This window comes from Octopus bimaculoides, chromosome 2 (assembly GCF_046866305.1).
Source record: "Octopus bimaculoides isolate indiv1 chromosome 2, ASM4686630v1, whole genome shotgun sequence".
In the NCBI taxonomy this organism is placed as follows: Eukaryota; Metazoa; Mollusca; class Cephalopoda; order Octopoda; family Octopodidae; genus Octopus; species Octopus bimaculoides.
This window is the reverse complement of record NC_142929.1, coordinates 153,680,959-153,702,756: the sequence shown is the minus strand read 5'-3', so window position 1 is coordinate 153,702,756 and position 21,798 is coordinate 153,680,959. Positions and strand designations below refer to the sequence as shown.

Genomic DNA, 21,798 nt, shown 5'->3' with positions numbered 1-21,798 from the left:
ACTATCAGAATCAGTAGGGAACAGAACTAAATACGTGAGTTATTTAGTATATTTAAATGCCTTGCGCTATTTAGTACTGTACTTTTCGGTTCTGAGTTCAAACTTCGTCGTGATCAATTTGGCCTTTCATTCTTCTGGAGTCGATAGAATAATTACCAACCCAGTGCTTGGATTTGTTCGATTGTACTTCTCATGGGTGTGGTCTTGAATGATGCTAGTGAACATCATTAAGGCAACTCTTGAATTGTCGCGAGAAATTGGAAACCAAGGTTTAAACAAAATTAGAAAGAGAGAGCAAATGAAGCTTGATATTTAAAGTAAATCGATCTTGCATAGGTTTCAACATCAAGAGTTCTAAGTCCGAGTATTTCAAAGATAGACGTGCCAAGCGTGATGTAATATGTGACATAACTACCTCAGAATTACATAAACAATAGCCCGGATAAGCTTTTCCATAGTTTCCGTCAGCTCAATTTACCGCCAAGGTTTGCTTTAAACCCGATGCTTTAGCGGAATATATTAATTTAAAAGAAACTGTCATATAAGAATTCCCAATCTCGTGAATGCAAACAGAGTAAATATAAAGGTCTGCAACATTCCTGGTTACAAGCAGGATCAAAGCCTTCCTGGCGGTTTTCTGATAATCGCTCGAGAAGCATCTGTCTATCTGCCTTCCTACCTGCTTGCCTGCCCATCTGCCTGTCTGTCTGTCTGTCTGTCTGTCTGTCTGTCTGTCTGTCTCTATGTATGTATGTATGTATGTATGTATGTATGTATGTATCTATCTATCTATCTATCTATCTATCTATCTATCTAATATATAATATCTGCAGTTGAAGCAGGATATCGAAGACTGTATTTCACAGTCATTTTTGAAGTTGGTTTTTGCGTCCTGCTGTTAAACTTTAGCAATAAGAAAAAAAAAGGAAAACACAAAAAAAAAACAACAGAATCGATGCAGTTTGTTTTAATTTTCTTAATAACACATGCTTCTTTTATTGTTCTACGTTTTGCATTTTAATAATACAATTTTTGATAATATTTTAGAATACAGAAAATACACGAGTAAAGATGGAATTAGATTCAGCTTTCTAATCATGCTGAGCTGTGTTATGTTGTATTGCTATGGCATGTATTTGTGCCAGCTGTGGCATGTATAATTGTGTTATTTAGTGTAGTTGTGGCATGTAGTGTAGCTGCAATAGTGCCTGTCATGTAGCCTAGCTGTGACGTACTCTATCATGTAGTGTAGTTGTATAGTGTAGTTATGACATGTAATGTTTTGTTATGTACTGTAGTTGAAGAGATGCATTACTGCAATGTAATGAGGTTTAAAACAGTTTGACAATTCTAAAACTATTAACACAGTAATTAATGCAGTAGATAACAAGACATGTCTGTACGAGAATACTTGATAATGGATTGTCAAGCAATAGTGCATTACTAGGTTGTCATTATCGTTTTGAGAAGACGCTGGCAGGTTTCGAACTAATGAACGTGGAACGTAGACAATGAGGAAAAGCATGTAGTTAATACATCTTCCAGCTTCATTATCTTACAACCTGTGATGATAAAAATTATTTTAAAAAAACCCATCTATTAACAATTGAACAGTTATCTAATAACGAAGACAATTGACTGACATTACAGTTAATTACTTCAGCACCCTGAATAGAAGTCGAATACATAATGGAATAAAACTTATATTTTGTAATTAAGAGACTGTCTGAGAAGCTATGAAATGACCAGAATATAGAGAGAACAAGACGAAGTACAATGACCACCTTTCTGTGACAGACTGAGCTTGATATAAATACATTTCTAAATAGATGCATTTCTAAAAGAAGAAAATCAAGACAACACGATTAGAACAGAAACTTAACTCTACCATATTAATGGCAGAAGCAGTAACTGGAAATGGAGAGCAGAATAACACTAAAGAAGAGGCAGTGTAGAAGCAGGAATAGTTGTAATTGTTATGGTTGGAGCAACAGTATCGCTAAGAGCAGCAATAATAGTGGTGTTAGTAGTAGTTCTAGCATAGTAGTTGTTTGTAGTGACAGCAATAGTGATGCTGTTTTCTACAAAGCGGAAGTATGTTATATATTGTGAATACCAACGAAATGAAAAGCAAAAGCTGAAATGCATTTCTTTACATACATTACATTATCAAAACTGTAATGTCAATAGACTGTCATTGGTTTATTAACAACTATGTTGCAAGTATTGTAGTAAATATCCAATGTGAAATGCATAGAAATCGCCTACTGTGAACTATCAGAATATATTAGACTTAAAACAAAACATTTTTAATACAATAATCAAGAGAACAAATGAGGTTTCCGAGCAACTTATGTCCAACAGTAATTCGTTGTTTGTCCTACTGTTGTTGCATATTCTAACTCTTGTCAAAAGAATCTTATTCAACTTTTCAATCTTCCTACCCACTACCATTCCAACATCTTGGTTTTGTAAGTAGAACTCCTTAAATACTAGGCTTCTATATTTTCGTGTATTTTGCTTCAAATTCTACTCAGCCTTCATGCAAGAAATCCTTCCTAAACACTCTTTCGCGATTTCGCCTCACGTACTCTCACGTGCACTGATCAATCAAGCATTTCTTCCGTTTTTCAAACAATAAAGTGATCTATCAAATCGATGTATCTACCATCGTCTTCAAGCAGCTGTTGTTTAGCCCCGAGAGAGCATAGCATTCAAATGTCTTCCATTCTTGACTATAATATCTTAATCGCTAACATTGTCTATCCGGTTTCACCTGCAATATACTCTGTTTTTAAAGTCTATAGGAGGTGTTTTCAGGGGTATTTAGCTGCTATTACAAGCCGGTTAAGTGGCTACATAAAAACACCCTCAGCGAATCGTCCACAAATAATGTTTTGGAACTGGTGCCTATATTTATAACATACTTTAACTGTTTTTTCATTAAGCATACTTAACTGTGGTAGGGAAACAAGCAAGTCTTCTATCAAACTCGCTCCCAAATAAAACAAATATACTTTGCCAACTATCTGTCAAAAATTATCATCTTAAAAATCTCTAAGGTCAGAGAAACAATTATAACGATTTCTTCATTATTTGAAGGGTATTTCTTTTACTTTAGGTCACAAAAATAATGCCTACAGATTCAGTCTGACTGACGATACTTTTTACTAAGTTAGATAATAAACAGTTTCAAAATAAAGCGCCCAACTCTTTCGAACTAATGAACGTGGAATGTAAACAATGAGGAAAAGCATGTAGTTAATACATCTTTCAAATTCATTATCTTACAACCCGTGATGATAAAGATTATAAAAAAAAACCCATCTATTAACAATTGAATAATTATCTAATAACGAAGACAATTGACTGACATTACAGTTAATTACTTCAGTACCCTGAATAGAAGTCGAATACACACCAGAATGTGTGACGTTGTTTCAAAGCTAGAAATACTTGGCTATCAGAATGTATTTCATTATCATCGTACAAGTTTATAAATTTGAATCATAATCTGTCAAAGCTTCCCAACCATGGACTTCAGTCATAAATAATAACCATGAATTGGGACCTTTCTGTAATGCTTACCAGGTTCGATGAGATTCAATGACCAGTTATCTTTTCAAGGATTTCTTTCAACTAAGCAAAACAATTCGCTATTACTTCAACTTACACAAATTCTAATACAAACTAGCACTTTAGTTTCCCCTGATCTTACTAAAAGTTTCTCCACATTCAAATTCGACAGATTCACTGATGGGCAAAATACCATTAACGGAGTCGACCGTCATCATACAAAGTAGATGCTACAACATCAAACAACACCACTAAACACTATTTCACCCGTGCTATTCATATTTCTTTAAAGATAGTAGCCTTGTTTATTATTGCACACAACATTCATAGTAAACCAACATAAAGAACGTAGCCACTTTTGAATCACACACACACACACACACACACACACACACACACACACACAAATAGAGAGTTTTCACTGCTAAAAAGTATTTGAACTCCGAAAAGTATTTTCTTCATACAAAATATTTTACTCTATTGGAACAATACTACGATTCACACACTCTCTTCTAGATCATACCACACTGCCACTCAGCTTTTGAATAAACTTTTATTCACGAACACTCATCAACCACAAACCAAAACTGGCTTATCTCCACTATTTGTCTCTTTTACTGCTTCTACAATGGTCTGTTCCTCCCGATTTGCTCTTTGTAAACTATATATCATGTAGCTCACTGTGGGTGCTTCAAACTATATAGAACCCGTATCAAGCACTATTTCAAAAGCTACCTCTTTGCAATTTCATTTTTCTTGAACATTCTCCCTCTCTGTATGCTTCCTTAGAAAAATGGAAACCATATAATGAATTTAAACTCTTTCCTTAAATGACATTTCTTTCCTTGCCGGGAAGTATGCGACTTTAGAAAGTCTATGGTCGCACCGTCTTTTATCATAGACTAAATCAGTGATTTTCAACCAGCTTCCATATGACCTCTAGTGGTCCATATAAGATTGTCGGTGGGCTCTACACAAACAAAATAGTAAATTGGGAATCCACAGTAGTATTTTAAGGGTTGATGAAATAATTTTATTTGAGATGTATTCATTGCAAGAAACAGTTACGTTTCTTTCTCTAACGTTTTACTTAGTTTAACATGTTTCGGGCAACTGAAATATGTTATCTCAGAGAGTGCTATTGAAAATCTACGCAAGTGAACATGTGACAAACAAAGCAGGGATTTTGAAGAAAGTATTTATTAAACTAGTTTTTAAACATCGGATGGCTATGGGGGTCCACCAGAATAAAATAGATATCAAAGGGGTCCATAGGTCAAAAACTGGTTGAGAACCACTGGGCTAAATCATTAAATCATTAAAATACATCTGTTTATTGAAACATGTAGTTGTATGTATTCATATAAGTATGTATATGAGTGTGTTTGAGTATGCATGCATATGTATTTCTGTGTGTGTATGTGTGTGTTAATCTTTTAATTAAAAAAATTGGTTTGCTAATGTTTACAAGTATCAATGTATATTTACTTAGATATTAATGAAAAATGTCAGTCACAGCCAAACTACTACGCCTAACGACATTGGAAATATATTTATTTTAACTTTACTTGACATACAGTTTTAGTGAAATGATTACTTAATGAAAGTCTTATAAAGAAAACTAAGATTGACGTCCAGATCGAAATGATTAACTGATATGTTATCAATAGTTAACATGGCGAGATTGATCTTTCTAGTAGCTTTCAACACCGGAAATGCACTTGACACCACGTGACAGCAAGCTGTCACAGTTGTACAACAAATCTTAGTTTTCTTCACACACGCTCCCGTGCGCATACACACGTATATATGCATATATACATATGTATGTATATGTGTGTGTATGTGCGTTTGTGTGTCTTTTTTGACATATCTATTACCCGTCTATCATATCTCCCTTCTCAATACATTATCAGTCATCACCACGTTTGTCATCATCTCCATCATTATCACTACTACTACTACTACTACTACTACTACTACTACTACTACTACTACTACCTATCATGCTGTTATTATCACCATCACTATTACTATTAGAGTCATTGTTATTACAAAGTGTCTTTTATTCGAATTCTTATCCCCCACTTTCTGTTTAAAGCAATCAGCGTGTGTACATAGCTCTATGTCAATAAATGTGTGTATATGCGTGTGTGTGTGTGTGTGTGTGTGTGTGTGTGTGTATGTGTGTGTGTGTGTGTGTGTGTGTGTGTGTGTGTGTTTGTGTGTGTGTGTGTGAAATGAAAGGTCAACGTTGTTTTCAAACACCCCAAGAAAAAAAAATCTTCATAAATACTTTCTGCTATCTCCTCCCCGCTGGCACTTCTTCCCCTTTTGTTTTCGTCTTCTTCTCCCTAACTCACCCAGTCGATCCCCTCTGAATATAACTCATCTTTGTTGAGAATATTTGAGATGACATCTATTGGAAATCTATTGCAGGAAAATGAAAACTAAAAAAAATAATTGTCAAAATATGACAAGACTGTGACAACACGTGACAAAAGTATTTATTGAAAACCTCTTCTTTATAAAGAAATTAATCTTATAAAGGAGAGCGAAAAGAAATTCACAATACATGATCATTTTTCTCTCAATCTTTCCTAAACAACAATATGTCACATAATATTTTCTCTTACAACATATATATGAACATAGAAGGCAGTATTGATTACCTTTATGGAAAAACAAATTCATTTTTTTCTTTTACAACTTTCCTACAGTGGCGAAAATATTCAGTGTCATTTACATTCATTCAAGTTTCGAATGGTTACCATTCCCCTTTCGCGTCGTCTGTACTATGTTTTAATAGCTGATTCCTATATTTGTTAGTATTTTTTGCGATAATCGACAATAAGTTGAATATTAAATTTAAAAGCAAAATCAAACATTATTAAATACATGCTCATCCTACGAGATTTTCTTCAATGTTTTGAAATAGAAATATTTTGTCATGTCACTTAAAGACATTTGATTACTCTAAGATCACGAATTTATTCGGAGCTCTTCTTTTTTATAAATCACTTTGCTATATAGTCCTTCGAGTCAACAAACTATTTTTCGATCAGTGAGAAATCGCATTACAAATCTTTCTCAAACCAGATACTCTATTACCTTAAAAATGGGAAGAGACATTACTTTAATAGTTTTTTTTTAAGGTCCTTTCTCCTTTCCTCAATGTATTACTCCTCTTCATCCATCATTTCAGAAGATAATTAATAAAAGTAGATTTCGGTTTTCACAATCCAGCAACTCAGATTGATAACGAACTCAAAAAATACACGGTCATATCTATTTGAGCGAGAGTTGGTTAATGCTAATATGAATATTTCAGGTGTCAAATACACAAGTGGAAATACATTTATCTGTCATTAACGACATTTTAGCCGAAAGACATGTTATAAAAAGTGATTACGTACGAACGTAGAGGGAAATTAAGTACACATGCACATATACATATATACATATGTATAAGCTGTATAAGCATACATATACGTAATCATATATATATATATTAATACATATATATAAATAAATAAATATATATATATATATATATATATATATATATATATATATATATATATATATATATATATATACATATATGTATACATACAGATTTATATATATATATATATATATATATATATATATATATTTATATATATATATATATATATATACATACATATATGTATACATACATATTTATATATATATACATACATATATATACACAGGATACATACATATATATATATATATATGTATATATACAAGGACGCATACGTTGTAAATAATTGTATACGTCTACTTTTAATAACAATACATAGCTTCCTGCCATCGTTAATTAATAAGCGTCTCCAGCGAATGTACTGACTGATAAGCAATAAATCTGATGAGCTACAAGCATTGTAGATCATCAGAGTAAGCTAGCTACTTGACTCTTTCTGTCGAGATAGGAAAACACTCTTGAAGAGTCAGTTATGATCTGCAGAAACTAGTCAAGTTGTTCTTCAATCTATTTTGCAAAGCGAGAATTATGGTTTCAGCTTGTGATTTATTTGAAAAAGGCGGCAAAATGTATAGTTAAGCATATAAATTCATCTGTAACTTATCTTGAAATAAGCTGCCTCAGTACTTTAGTTAATAAATGCATGTGTGTGTGTGAATGGATATGTAGTATGTTTATTTATCTATATATCTATCTACCTGCCTACCTGTATGTCTGTCTGCTTCTTAAACATATGCAATATATGATCTTTTGTTATTTACTGGCAGTTTTCGGTGATGCATTACGGGTTTCAAAAGGTTAAGAGGCATAATCCATTATATATGATCTAGATGGTAGATTACTTGCCTTGGGTTATCAATCTGAGTTGCCGGATTGTGAACACCGAGGTCTAGTTTTGTTAATTATGTTCCGAAATTATGGATGTAGAAAGGTAGTACATTAAGAGAAGGACCTTAAAAGAACTATTAAAGGGAAGTTCATGTAAGAAATTTTAAATATAGTGACTGGTTTTGCATATGAAAATTAAGGAAATTATCCTGAGTATAAACTGGCAGATGAAGGGAAGCAGACTGTGTATGAAATAGATGGATAGAGAGAAGAATTCTGTGTCTGAAATACGTAGACAGAGAAATGGATCCTTTGTGAGAAACAGGTAGAAACTGGAAGATAGACGGAATGACTGCTGATAGTCTTGATTAGACCCAGATCAGTTCAGTTCAAAGACATATCAAAGACGTTTCAGCCATAGCCATCCCGATCGTTTTGCCTTGGGTTACTTGAAAAATAAAATTTAAATTAATACATGTCAAATGAGATACGGTGGTGGTAGGATTTCGGTGCTAATCTTAATATATAAAATACCCTGTCTGTGCGTGTCCTCAATGCAGGTTCAAACCTCTGGATTAATCTGTACCATACTTGGGGTACACTAATAATACCGTCTTGATTTATTATTATTTTTTTTAAAAAATAAATAATATTGCTCTCTATATAAAGATTCACTTCTTCAGATCACTTTCTCAACTTCCTGCGTTTGAACTTCCTGTCTTTGGCGTCCTAACGGTTTTTTTACACACAAACATCATTACAGTTGTGACTATTTCGTGTGTGTGTGTGTGTGTGTGTGTGTGTGTGTGTGAGAGAGAGAGAGAGAGAGAGAGAGAGAGAGAGAAATTTCATACGGAGATTTTATCTAATCGATCAATTGTCAACAGGGCATAACTACAGATTTCTGCACCCCCACACCGACTTTGATGATCATAACGTTCAGAAAAATGAATATTTTTTAATGAAATTTTCTACAAATATGTGATATATCATGTAGATTCCGAATATACAACACTTTAGGGGGGAAGTGTTTTAGGAGGGGTGGAGGATGATTTTCGGAAAATTCATCGAAATCCACTTCAATTCGTTTAACTTTCAGGAAAATGGATATTTCTTAATGAAATTGTCTACAAATATACCTCGGTCTATTTAGATTCCGAGCATATAGGAATTTTTGAAGAAAACAATGGGGGTTATTTTTGAGAAATTTTCCCCACTCAGGGCTGTTTCGGAACACGTCGTCCATATTTGTTACATTTTCTCTGTTTTGTGCGTTTGTGCATCCGTAGATTTCTACTGAAGCCACAAGCGATGAAGGCAAATGAAGTCCTCACCAGAAAACTCCTTATGCTAAAAATAGCAGCTAAATATCTGGTACACAGATATATGTTATTAAGGCGACTTATCTGTTGCATACGATTTTGTTTTTACCCTTTAAGTAAATTTCCAGGTAAACGGTTCTAATAGAAAAGCAAGAGACACCAGAAGCAAAAATAAGGAATATACACGCAGTTAAATATAAAAGTGTAAAGTATAATTTGTTACACAATATCTATAATAAACATGATATTGAATGGAATAATTCCCCGTTTGAACTTCTTTCATTATATATGTGTGTGTGTGAGGACACTGAGAATAAGCATGCTTTTTGTTTCTACGGATTCCGACCTTGTCTCCAACGGCGATTCTAAATATGCAAAAAAGATCTACTTTTAGACTTTTTAATACACCTACTCCTTAACTTTTCAATTTTTTTCCTTAAATATTACGACTAGGGTTAAGGGTTATGTACGGATGCACAGACGCACAAAACGGAGAAATTGAAACAAATATGGACGACTTGTTCCGACCCCACCCCAGTTCGCAAAAATAACCCCCAATTGTTTTTTCCCCAAATCCTATGTGCTTGGAATCTACATAGTCCGTAGTATATTTGTAGGCAATTTCATTAAAAAATATCTATTTTCCTGAAAGTTAAGACGAATTGAAGTGGATTCCGGTGAATTTTCTGAAAATCCTCCCCACCTCCTCCTAAAACGCTTTCCCCCAAAGATTGTGTATATTCGGAATCTACATGATATAACACATATTCGTAGGAAATTTCATTAAAAAATAGCCATTTTTCTGAAAGTTATCATCATCCGAATTCGGGGTGGAGTTGCAGAACGCCTGTGGTGAGATGGTACCAACTGTCAATGATCTCATAACGCATGTGCTCTTACACATTGCACAAAACTTTAGCAACAGTCAATGGCTCTGTGAGCAAGCCATCTTAACTCCACGTAATGATGCTGTCATGAAAATCAACTGGGATCTCATGCAGCTGTTGCCCGGACAAGAACAGTCTTTCAAATCCCTCGGCACTGTCATTGATCAGGACCAGGCTATACTATTTCCAACTAAGTTCCTGAACTTTCTACAACCATCTGAGGTGCTACTTCACCACTTAACACATAAAAAAGGGACCCTAATCATGCTGCTCAGGAATCTAGATCCACCTGGTGATGAAATCGATGCGACGTTATGTTCTAGAGGCAACAATTATGACTTGGAACTATAAGGGTGAGGATGACTTTATTCCACGGATCCCGCTAATCCCATATGACTTCCCCTTTGAATTTAAGCGGTTCTAGTTCCCAGTGAAATTAAGTTTCGCTATGTCAATATACAAGTCTCAAGGACAGTCTCTCAAGGATTCACAAACGCACAAAACAGAGAAAATGTAACAAATATGGACTTCACCTTGGTTCTTTTATGAGCAGTTATATGTAGGATGTTCGCGAGTTGGAAGTCCCCAAACTCTTTTCATTTATACACCAATTAAAGGACACACTCAAAACATCATATATTTAGAAGTATATTTAGATAATTAAACTGTGATTGATTTCCGGATTTGTTTCAATACATTTGTTTATACTGACGTCATCTGATAGAATTTTTGTTAAATGTACTTATCAACAGGAGGGGAGCGCCCGCAGGCCGGTTCTTCTTAAATTTATGCATTTTCAGGTTCAACGCGTTTCAAATAATTACTGACAATTGAAGGTGATTGCAAAGACAAAGAACTACCTTTTTCTTTTCATTTTAACAATTTTAACAGTGAAAACATCGGATAAAACACATTATTGACTTTAATAGTTTGTACCTCAGCTAATTACCGTTGCGAACTGTATAATCCATGTTTCATTTTACTTAGAGATTTAAAAGGCATACTTAAATTTCATTATTTTCAATAACCTGAGAAATGCCGGTTTATTAACGTATAAAATTGGTATTTCAGCTACTAGGAGGTAAGGCCTGCGTAGTCTATATTTCATGTTAGTTATCTAAAAGGGATTTTTAAATTCCACTACTTTCTTTAACCCGGGCAACGCCGGGTATTTCTGCTAGTTATATATATGTATTATATTACTAATAACAGTATCTAAATATATGTATAACATTGTATACACACACACATATATAATATATTCATCTATATATCATAGTTAACGTATATATACATCGTAAACAGGTATGATTTTTGTCTGAGAGAAAACCTCCTCGTAGACATGATGCGTTTAAAACAACGTTTAGAGGAGCAATATACATCAACCCAGGAATGACACACATGAATGCGTTTCGATCTCCTTGAGGCTTGTCAGTCATGTGTAGTCGGTGTTCGCATTCCTAGATGAAATTTGTATCCTCCGATATATAGGAACCAGTAAATCATACTATCACTGATACTGCCGAAAGTCGCCAGACTGAATACAAATTTGGTAGACTCAATTGAACAGCATTAAGTCAAAATAGCCGTTAGTGTATCATTATTGACTTATATACGCCTGAAAAGCTCTAAGAAAATGAAACATGCTTGGCGTTCTAGGTCATTGTTGGGACATCTTTCGTCTCTTTCCAATGTATATTTAGTTTTTAGCATAGTACGATGGTTGGTTGAAAAGTTCACCGGGGTGCTTATGAAGGAGTACTCAATGCATGTAACTGAGCGAAATCCGTTTGTAATAATACTTCTGTAGCTCAGTATATCATTCCCAAAATTGCTAAATGATCATCGCCCAGTTACTTTAATATTAGCAAAATATATGGATTGTCATGTTTTGCCTTCAAACTTTGCAGCATATGTTTCAAAATGGTAAAGTATTCATTGCAAATATGGTAAGGGGTGGTGAGATTGTTACATTTGATTGTTACATATACTAAATGAAATAAAAAGGTCAAATTTTACTCGTCTTGATTTTTCTGTAGTTATTTTACTGTTCTTTTCTATATCTGTATATATGTATATATAGAGAGAAAATGAGAGAGAATGTGATAAGGTCTGAGTGAGAGAGAGAGCAATTAAAGTTTTTTTTATGTAATTTATTCAAAAGAAATACCCAAATTTTAATTGAGAATGCTTGTGACTACTTAAATAGCAATTTTACTATACCATTAACCATCTTACAACTGATGTCTCTAATTTAATATTGTACTACTTATTTACTATATGAAGTGATAATGTTGATAGTGGTGAGGTGATTGTGGAGGTGTTGGTGTCAGTGGTAAAATGATGTTGTTGGTTTTGTAGTCGTCGTCATTTTCGTCTTTATGATGTTGGTATTGATAGTAGTGCTAGTAGTGATGGTGATGGTGTTTAAAAGTGGCAGTGGTGGTATCAGTTCTATTATTGCTGGTAATGAAGGCATTGTGGTGATTGGATGATGATGGTAATTGTGATGGGTTGGTGGTAGTGGTGGTGCGGGAGTATCATGTCACCTTAGTGATTAGCTATGTTATTACATTCCTCAATTTCAAAACAGTTTTGTGAGATGATCAGTATTCATAGTGAGAATTGATTAGTAAATGATGTTCTATCTAATTGATTTATGAGATGCTAATGTACCTTCTGCTTTGAAACTGTTCCTCTGCTTTTCTTTGATTTTAGTTGTTTCCTTTATTTTTTTCATTAATATAATTTTCTTTATGTTTTGACAAACACATTTACACACATGTGTCTATTCATGTATGGAAACGCGTGTTTGAGTTAGGACACAGAATATTTGTCTATCTATCTACATATATATATATATATATATATATATATATATGTGTGTGTGTGTGTGTGTGTGTGTGTGTGTGTGTGTGTGTGTGTGTGTGTGTGTGTGTGTGTGTTGTATGTGTGTATAATTATTGACCATATACATACATACATATATATATATATATATATATATATATATGTATGATGCATGCACACACATATGTATATATATATACACATATATATACACACATCCAAACATACATACACACACATATACACATTCAAGTATACATACATAAATATATTTAAGCACATAAGTACGATAAACACATATATGCACATACGTATGACACATATACGTACACACATATATATTTGACTTCGGAATTATAGTTTTCAAACCTAAACATAGAACACTAATAAGGACATGTGAAAAACACCAATAGAATAGATAATAATAGAATACAGTGATTTCTTCAATTACGTATGTTTGATTAAAAACTATGCATAACCTTCTGGCAACGGCGAGACAGATAAAAAGGCAGTTCACTAAGTTAGCTATATAGGTTGCACCATTTCTGAGCAGCCACTTGTATGACTGTGTCATAAGTTACTTATCGTCGCCACCTACGTCGCTCTGAGCGTTTCCATTGGCACTAACATCCTCAATATTCACTGTTTGACTTCGTAAAATCAATACTGAAGTTCTCAAACTAGTGGCGGTCACTAGCAACAAGGCCATGCTGTTAATGAAACAGCTGCACTTAGTGGTTACAGAGATTATTCACAAAAATCCAAGACAGAGAATTACTGGCAATACTTAACGTTTCACATGCGAAAAGGAACTCTGTGAAAATAATAAAAGCAATCTAAAAAGCCTACATTATCAGCAGTTAAAACACCTTCATAGAACTAAAAAAAAAAAAAAAATCATAGAAACATTTTTGCGATCGGGATACTGAACAAAAGTTTCTTAATTATACTCAACTCAGACCAGACTGACTTTATCACAATAGAATGATGTTATAGCATGCATAAATATTATCACGAAGGATATTAGTAAACCAATACTTAGCGACACTACATTAACGGTACACGCTTTCAAAATAAAAAAAATTAACACGAAGCTCATCTATACTATAGTAAAGGAAACAGCTTATTAATTAAGTTATGAATATGTAATTTTTATTAAAAGAAAGCAATTGTTAAAGTTTACAAAGTCTAGAAAATTCTTAAAATTCCAATTTTAATATACTTTTATTATCAAAATGTGATTCTTTTATTATTGGAGATTTCAACTGCACGATTTAATCAAAAAGCTAATTTAAATCACTGCGGGATAGTCAGTAATTTTTAACATCTTACACAACCAGTGCTTTGTAAGGTCTTAGTCCTTTCCCTCTTTGTTTCTTTTTTCTCTCACACTTCATTTGTATTCCCTTCTCTGTTATCTTATTTAATACTTCGTACCTTCCCGTACACTCTACTGCTTTCACTTACTCACTCGCTAAATGACTTCATTAGAAAGAAGTGATTACAAAGTTTTTCTATGAGATACTTTTAGAATATTTGTATAAGCTTTTACACTATATCCATTTATTATTTCAAAATTACATAGAAATTTCATTCCGTTAAAGATAAACGTGTAAACCATGATCCTTTGAATAATAAAAGCCTTAATTTATTTTCTGTGCCTACGTCGACCTCGCATTTATTCTTAGATAATGTATTGATTTAATTTGATATAATGATTACAAGTAGCATCCCTTCAGGCTGTTTTCTGCTAGTTAATATTATAAACATTGGATACAAGCATCACTGTGTAGTTATGAGATTCACTTTGTAAGAGCATAGCTCCTGTCTCTGTCTCACTGCAAAGTATTTTGGGCAAATGTCATCTACTATTGTCCCGAGCCTACTGATACCTTGTGAGTGAATTTCGAGGACGGAAACTGGTACAAACTGTGTTTGACAACAAAGACCATTATAATAAGCATCAGTTTTAAAAAATAATACTGGAATCGATGTGATCGACTCAGATTTTTACGCTGTGTCCTAGCATTCTCACCAGAGGGTGTCGTACTCTCGTACAACACTAGTTATGCATGAGAAATAATAGACCTGAAAAAAAAAAACCGAGGACGAATTCAAATACAATTCGCCAAAATCCTATGAAACTCAACATCAAAGATCTAAACAATGAAATAAGGGGATAGCTAACAAAAATACTGACAATAATAAACATCAGAAATCAGAAAACTGGAGAACGTTTTATCCATCATAAACTACAAAATTTATCGTAAAACTCTACATCGAGTAATCATCATCATCGTCGTCAACAACAACAACAACAACAATAACAACGCAATAACAGATATTATTTCCAAATTCAATAATACACCAATCTCAACCAATATCCTCACACTGTAACAAAGAAACGCCCTTAATAAATATTTTCTCAAATATCATCCGACAGAATGCATAAAGGGTGAGAACTTAAAATGAAAAGTATGTACCATCCAAATAGACCATGATTTTGACCATTTTCCCATTAGAAACTTCAAAAGCATGTGTAAACTATTAGTGATAGATAAAGAATGCATTATTATGAATATTATCATTGACAGCGGCGATCGGTAAGAATCTTTAGCGTTTGACACAAAATACTTAGCGCTATCTTCCAGCTCTTGACGTTCTGATTTAAATTTCTCCCGAGGTCGACTTTGCCTTACATCCTTTAGGGGTCCATAAAATAAGTACCAGTTGAGCACTGAGGTCGATGTGATTGACTAGCCTCACCACTTAAAATGCTGGCTTTGTGTTAAAAATTGAAACAATTATTATTGGTACGAAATATATGGAAATTAAGGAGTATCCACCAAAAAATAGATTTGGCAAATGTGACTGAGAATAAAAAAACGAACAAAATCTACCAACTCCAAGCAAACTCAAGTCGAGCAGACGTATAGTGCACACAGTAAATTGCTGCTGTTGTTGTCGTTGTTATTGTTTGATCTTAGGCCATCACAGAGTTTTCTCATATGTTGTAGACTCCAAATCATATTTATGAAGCAAGAACAGAAGCGCGTTGAGTATGTGCTGTTTGATGAAAATATTGAATATATAATTCATTGACTACCATCCGATTACTTTTTATAAAAAAATAAGTATTACAAGGGCCAAACAACCTTTAAATAGTATAAACTTGTTCTTGAGACATTACATGAAAAATGAAACATGAGAATAAAAAATAAAGTGTGACGAATCTCTGGATGATAGCACTGCACAAAGAGAAAAAAAAACTAGTAAAACAAACACATTCGCAACGACATGTTAAGGAAAAAAAGTATGTACGATAACTAAGGCATCATGATGCTCTTCGAGCATAAATATATCATAAATATATCATTAAACAAACAAATAAACCTGAACGTGTTGTTGGGATAAAAAGTAAAATACAGAAGGAATACAACTGTAATTCCTATAATAATAGGAATGTTTAGACTACTAAACAATGATAGGGATAAAAATACAAGGAAGAAGCATTATATTTTGTTGCTAGCTGAACATTTGGACTTCACGTAGCACACATTAGAAGAAAATCCTTTCTATAATAGAGGAAAGAAGGATATAAAGCGAAAAGCGTTAACAAGAACAAAAAATGATACTTAACAAATTCAATAGTGTACACATATGCAACACATGTTCACACGCACATCTCACACTTCATAACAAACATTACTAGCGTGTAAACGTATGCACAGAAATACAAATCAGTTATCAAGGAAGAAAGAAAATTAAAAAAAAAAAAAAAGAAAAAGTAATGAAAAAGTAGAGAAGAGAGTATTGAAATATTTCCAATTTGCTTACATAGCAAACAGCAAGGATTTATTTCTGTAAAGCTGATGGTAAATATGTAAGCTTACAACAATAACCATGTCTTATACATTGGCACACAATCACAACTGTTGAGGTAAGAGTTTAGTTGCTTGAATCGACTCCAGTACTTAACTGATACTTTATTTTATCGATTTAGAAAAGACGAGAGCAAAGTCTACCTCGGCGAAATTTGAAAATATAATTTTGAAGGTCGTAACTAAAATACCGTAAGATATTTTATCCTTGTTCAGCTGATTCTGTCATCCACTGTCTTTAATGGTTTATAAATTTGAACTAACGTCACAATTTATATCTTGGTTTAATTTACCCCACTATGTCACTGGTATACATTTTATCGATTTTGCAGAAGTAATTATGACTAATAATGTAAAGAAGCATAACACAATAAATAATGCAGGCATTTTGGGCTCTATATTTTTCTTTACTTAATTGGCTGGAATAATTATGAATTTATGTCGATACATACTGACATTCAACTTTCCTCCGTTGATCATGATCTTAGAAGGCTATATATATACCATTACAAAATATGCATATCTTTAAAGTATTAACTTGCTTATTAACATATTCAAATTTTGGCACATGGGCATCAATTTCGGGGAAGGGAGTAAATCGGCCACATCACGCCCAGGGCTCAGCTGGTAGTCTTTTTATCGACCCTGAGAGGATAAAAAGCAAAACAGACCTCAGTGGAATATGAACTCAGAACGGAAAAACGGACGAGATACCGCTAAGCATTTTACCCGGGTGCTGAGGATTCTGCCAGCTCGCCACTTTCATAATATTCCTTTCTACTACTTTTTAATAATCGTTTTTAGTATTCGTTTTAATAATGATAATATTGGTTTCAAATTTTGGTACAAGGCCAGCAATTTCGGGGCTAGGGGTTAGTCGATTACATCGACCCTAGTGTTCAAGTAGTACTTATTTTATCGACCTCAGTGGAATTTTAACTCCGAACGTTAAAGAGGGCCGAAAAGCTGCGGAGCGTTTCCTCTGGCGTGCCAACGATTCTGTTAGTTTGCCACCTCACTCCATAATAATGATATTGATAATAATTATTATTTTTAATTATTTTCATAATTATAAGTAGTAGTGGTAATAGAAAAAGAAGAAGAAGAAGAAGAAGAAGAAGAAGAAGAAGAAGAAGAAGAAGAAGAAGAAGAAGAAGAAGAAGAAGAGGAAGAATAATTATATGTATTACAATGACAGCGAATGAAAGCCATTAGAAAGAAACACAAAATAGTGGGTGTGTTTGTAAGTGTGTTTACACCTGTGTGCATGCGTTTGTATGTATGTATGTATGTATGTATGTATGTATGTATGTATGTATGTATATGGACAGCACCTAAGACCTATCAAGAACCCCAAACTCCCGAATTACCCTACGTAGTGAAGCAAGATCTTATTTCATTGTTGTACAGAGTCGATTGTTGTCAATGGAATACTTTTGCAAATAACAAGTAGACTCATTCAGTAATTTTTCAGTGAAAAACACACTCTTTTAAATAAACTGTAATGAAAGTAAAGTAGTATCAAAATAATAAAATTGAGAACAATTTCAATAGATGCAGCAGTAAGAATAGCTGAGTATATTTTCAGATGTATCAGCATCATTAGTAGAGTGTATTCCAGCTCAGTGGATTTTATAATATTCCATGGAATGAATATTTATATCCACAAAGTAGGAAAAAATAATAACCTTCACCCCTTAAGAAATAAGAATTATTTCTACAACTATTTGTTTTCAGTAAACTCCAGAACAACAGAAATAATAATTTTAAAAATACAATTTTAGTATTAAATCTCCTAATATTGTCCCGTAACTATACGCCGCAGGTAACAACCATTTGATGACATAGCATATACAAAGGATGTAAAAAGGTTGAAAAAAGTAGCAATCCTTACCAATCACCAAGCTGAGTGAAACGTGCATTTGAAAGAACCGTTAGTGAATTAAAGATAATAAAATACCTCAACTGATATTATTTAAGAGAATTGGGTAAAACCAATAAATATTTTAGGAAGTTATTGAAAAAGTAAAAAAGGGACACAAAAATACTATTTACCTTCATGCAGGATTAAAGTATGTATTGGAAAATAATATTCCAAGGAGATACCTTGTCCTATTTCAAAAAGATTTGTATACATATCAGAATATTTCGCAATGTATAATTTACACAAACCGCAAATTTCAGTATATTACCAGAGGATTTCATAAATGCCTTTTAAAGATTTTGACATGGCATTTAAAAGTCTGTTAGTGTTTCAGAAGATGATATCATATTGTTTGCCAGAGCAATAAATGAAAACAAGGAAGGAATGAAGAAAGTGATTAAAAGTAAGGTTATCTCTGATCGTATATCAAGATGAATAAACTAAGAAAAATCAGAGTTTGGATTAAAGAAATGTAGTTTATCTTATCCTTAAAATAAGAAGGATTAAGAAAGAGGAAAGCGTTAGATTATATAAGTAAAAGCAGAAACATCGAATGAGCTCCTTAAAAGTTGGACAGTTAGAATACCTTGGAATATTGGAAGTATACCAAGAGCTACAAGGAGGAACGAGGTTGAAAGTGAGAAAAGAATACCTTATAAAAGTTATGGATAGTCCTACTGTTTAAGCTAATCAGCTCAAATATCGTGATTCGGATGAAGACAAGGGTGATTTTTCTACTTATATATTTGGCACTTTTTCATTGTCTGGAATAGAGAAGAGTTATAAGGATTAAATAGAGAAAAAAATCTCATATAGATTTAATTTTTTCGACTAGACAAGCACATCCTGTAGATGTCTACTCAGTCCTTGACTCTGAGGTAGGTTGAACTTCGTTGATACTATTATTATTGAGATGGAGAAAGTTGACAGGTTTCTCCTAAGTAGATAACCTGTGTCGGAAGGATTCAGGACATAACTTAACACTGATATAATGAATAAACTGGAAGATCACAAGAAAAAAAATTAATTGAGCCAAATTAGTCCTAAATTCTACTGTCCTGCTATAATTAAGATTGATCGATTTTTTTATTTTTCGGTATAAAGAAAACAGGCGATTTAGGCTTCTGTTTTGGAAAGTAATAATCATACATACATACATACATATATATATATATATATATATATATATATATATATAAGAGAGAGAGAGAGAGAGGGAGAGAGAGAGAGAGAGAGAGAGAAGACAGACAGAGAGGGAGAGGAAGAATGGAGAATAGGAAGAGAGAGAGAGAGATGGGCCTAGAAAGATAGGGAAATAACTAGTAAGCCTCATGTAGGTGTGGTTGTTATCATAATACTTCTTATGGTTTTACGAGCTGCGATGAATTCATCCATAACCACCGTGAACTTCTCCATGACTGGAAAATCGAGCAAGTAAGAACTACAATGAAGAAATATGAAGAAAAGAACAAGCTCACACTGAAGACTGTCAAAGGGAAGAAGTAACGAATACTAGCAGTGTTCAACAATCGATTGCACTGGTGTGGAATTCATGTCACACGACAAGAATTAAATTTAAATAACAATATGTATGTATATATGTACGTGCGTATATATATATATATATATATATATATATATATATATATATTGCACCTCTCCTCATCTACACCCCAGCATTCCACCTGGATTACTACTGGATATACATATGGATTTCACTGGACTCTTCCGTTGATGAAAAATCGCTCCCATACACCACGACGTTTGAACCTTTTTGAACTTTTTTGAACCTTCTGTTTTTTTCTTATTCTGTTTTTTGTTACTCTGTTTTCTTTTAATCCGTACGTTGTTACTTTGCCTCTTTCCATTTCTTTTCGTTTTCGTCTTCTTTTCTTCTCCTTTACTCTCTGATTCTTCTTTTTTCTTTCTTTTCCTTTTTATTTTTCTTCTCTTGCCTTTTGAATTTTTTCTCCTCACGACTTTTGAATTTTTTTCTCCTCACGACTTTTGAATTTTTTTCTCCTCACGCTTTTGAATTATTTGAATTCTTTTGAATTTTTTGAACCTTTATACTCCGTACGTCATTATTTTGCCTTTCTCTTTCCCCTTTCTTTTCTCCTTTTTCAATAATGCCCGATTACAAATCTTTCCTCCTTCACCTTCACCACCGCCTAAAGAAACACCTTTCCACACTTCTTTTCTGCTGCTTTCAACCTTCTATTAATCTTTCCCTACTAATTTTCAAACAAAAAAACACGGTTCTCTAGCCACGTTTAATTTCTCAATCGCTGCCTTCACCACCGCCTCACCCCTAAAGGTTTCCGCCTCTATCTTCACCCCACTTTCTACTCTGCTTCAGCGGTCCTACCCATACTCCGTACTACTTCATACCGCCTTATGCGCGCCACCGTTCGTCCAAATCTCTCCAAAATACACACCATCGACCGCCCCTCTCCCTTTCGCTTATTCCATCTTTCACCTTCCTATGCACACTCTACTCTACGCTACATAATCCATGTAAATCATATCTTCCATAAATTTCTAGCTCGCACTAAACAACGTAAACTCCACTCACACCTCCATTCCGTCACACCCGATGCCACTACCCCACCCCTCCCCGATACACTTCCCCTCATCTTCACCTCAACCCCTCCGTTACTTCAAATCCCCCACACACTTACCCCTCCTCTCTCTGCTCCCAGCCTTCCACTACCCCACACACCCTTCCCACATCTAACCCATCTACCCCTCCCAACTTCAGCTTGTTGTTACCATTCGTCCTGGTTTTCACCTCTCTAAGGCGGAACGCTCTCTTCTTAGTAGGGGTCTGTGCTTTACCACCATCACTCCATCCAGTAACGAATTTCAGACGCGTGCTAATATTCATAGCTTTGTGCGCCGTGTCAGGCTATATACACTGTTTCATAACACTCCATCTGCATCTAATGAAGAGGACTGCTTCACCGACCTGGGCCACCGACCATCCCACTAGATGCTAGCTCCTGGCCAGTTTCAA

General features: G+C 33.9%; 1 protein-coding gene across 26 annotated transcripts in view; it reads right to left on the bottom strand.

The window, feature by feature from the left end:
• LOC106874330 (uncharacterized) overlaps positions 1-21,798 on the bottom strand; it is a 902,231-nt gene that overhangs the window by 278,496 nt on the left and 601,937 nt on the right. The window lies entirely within an intron of this gene.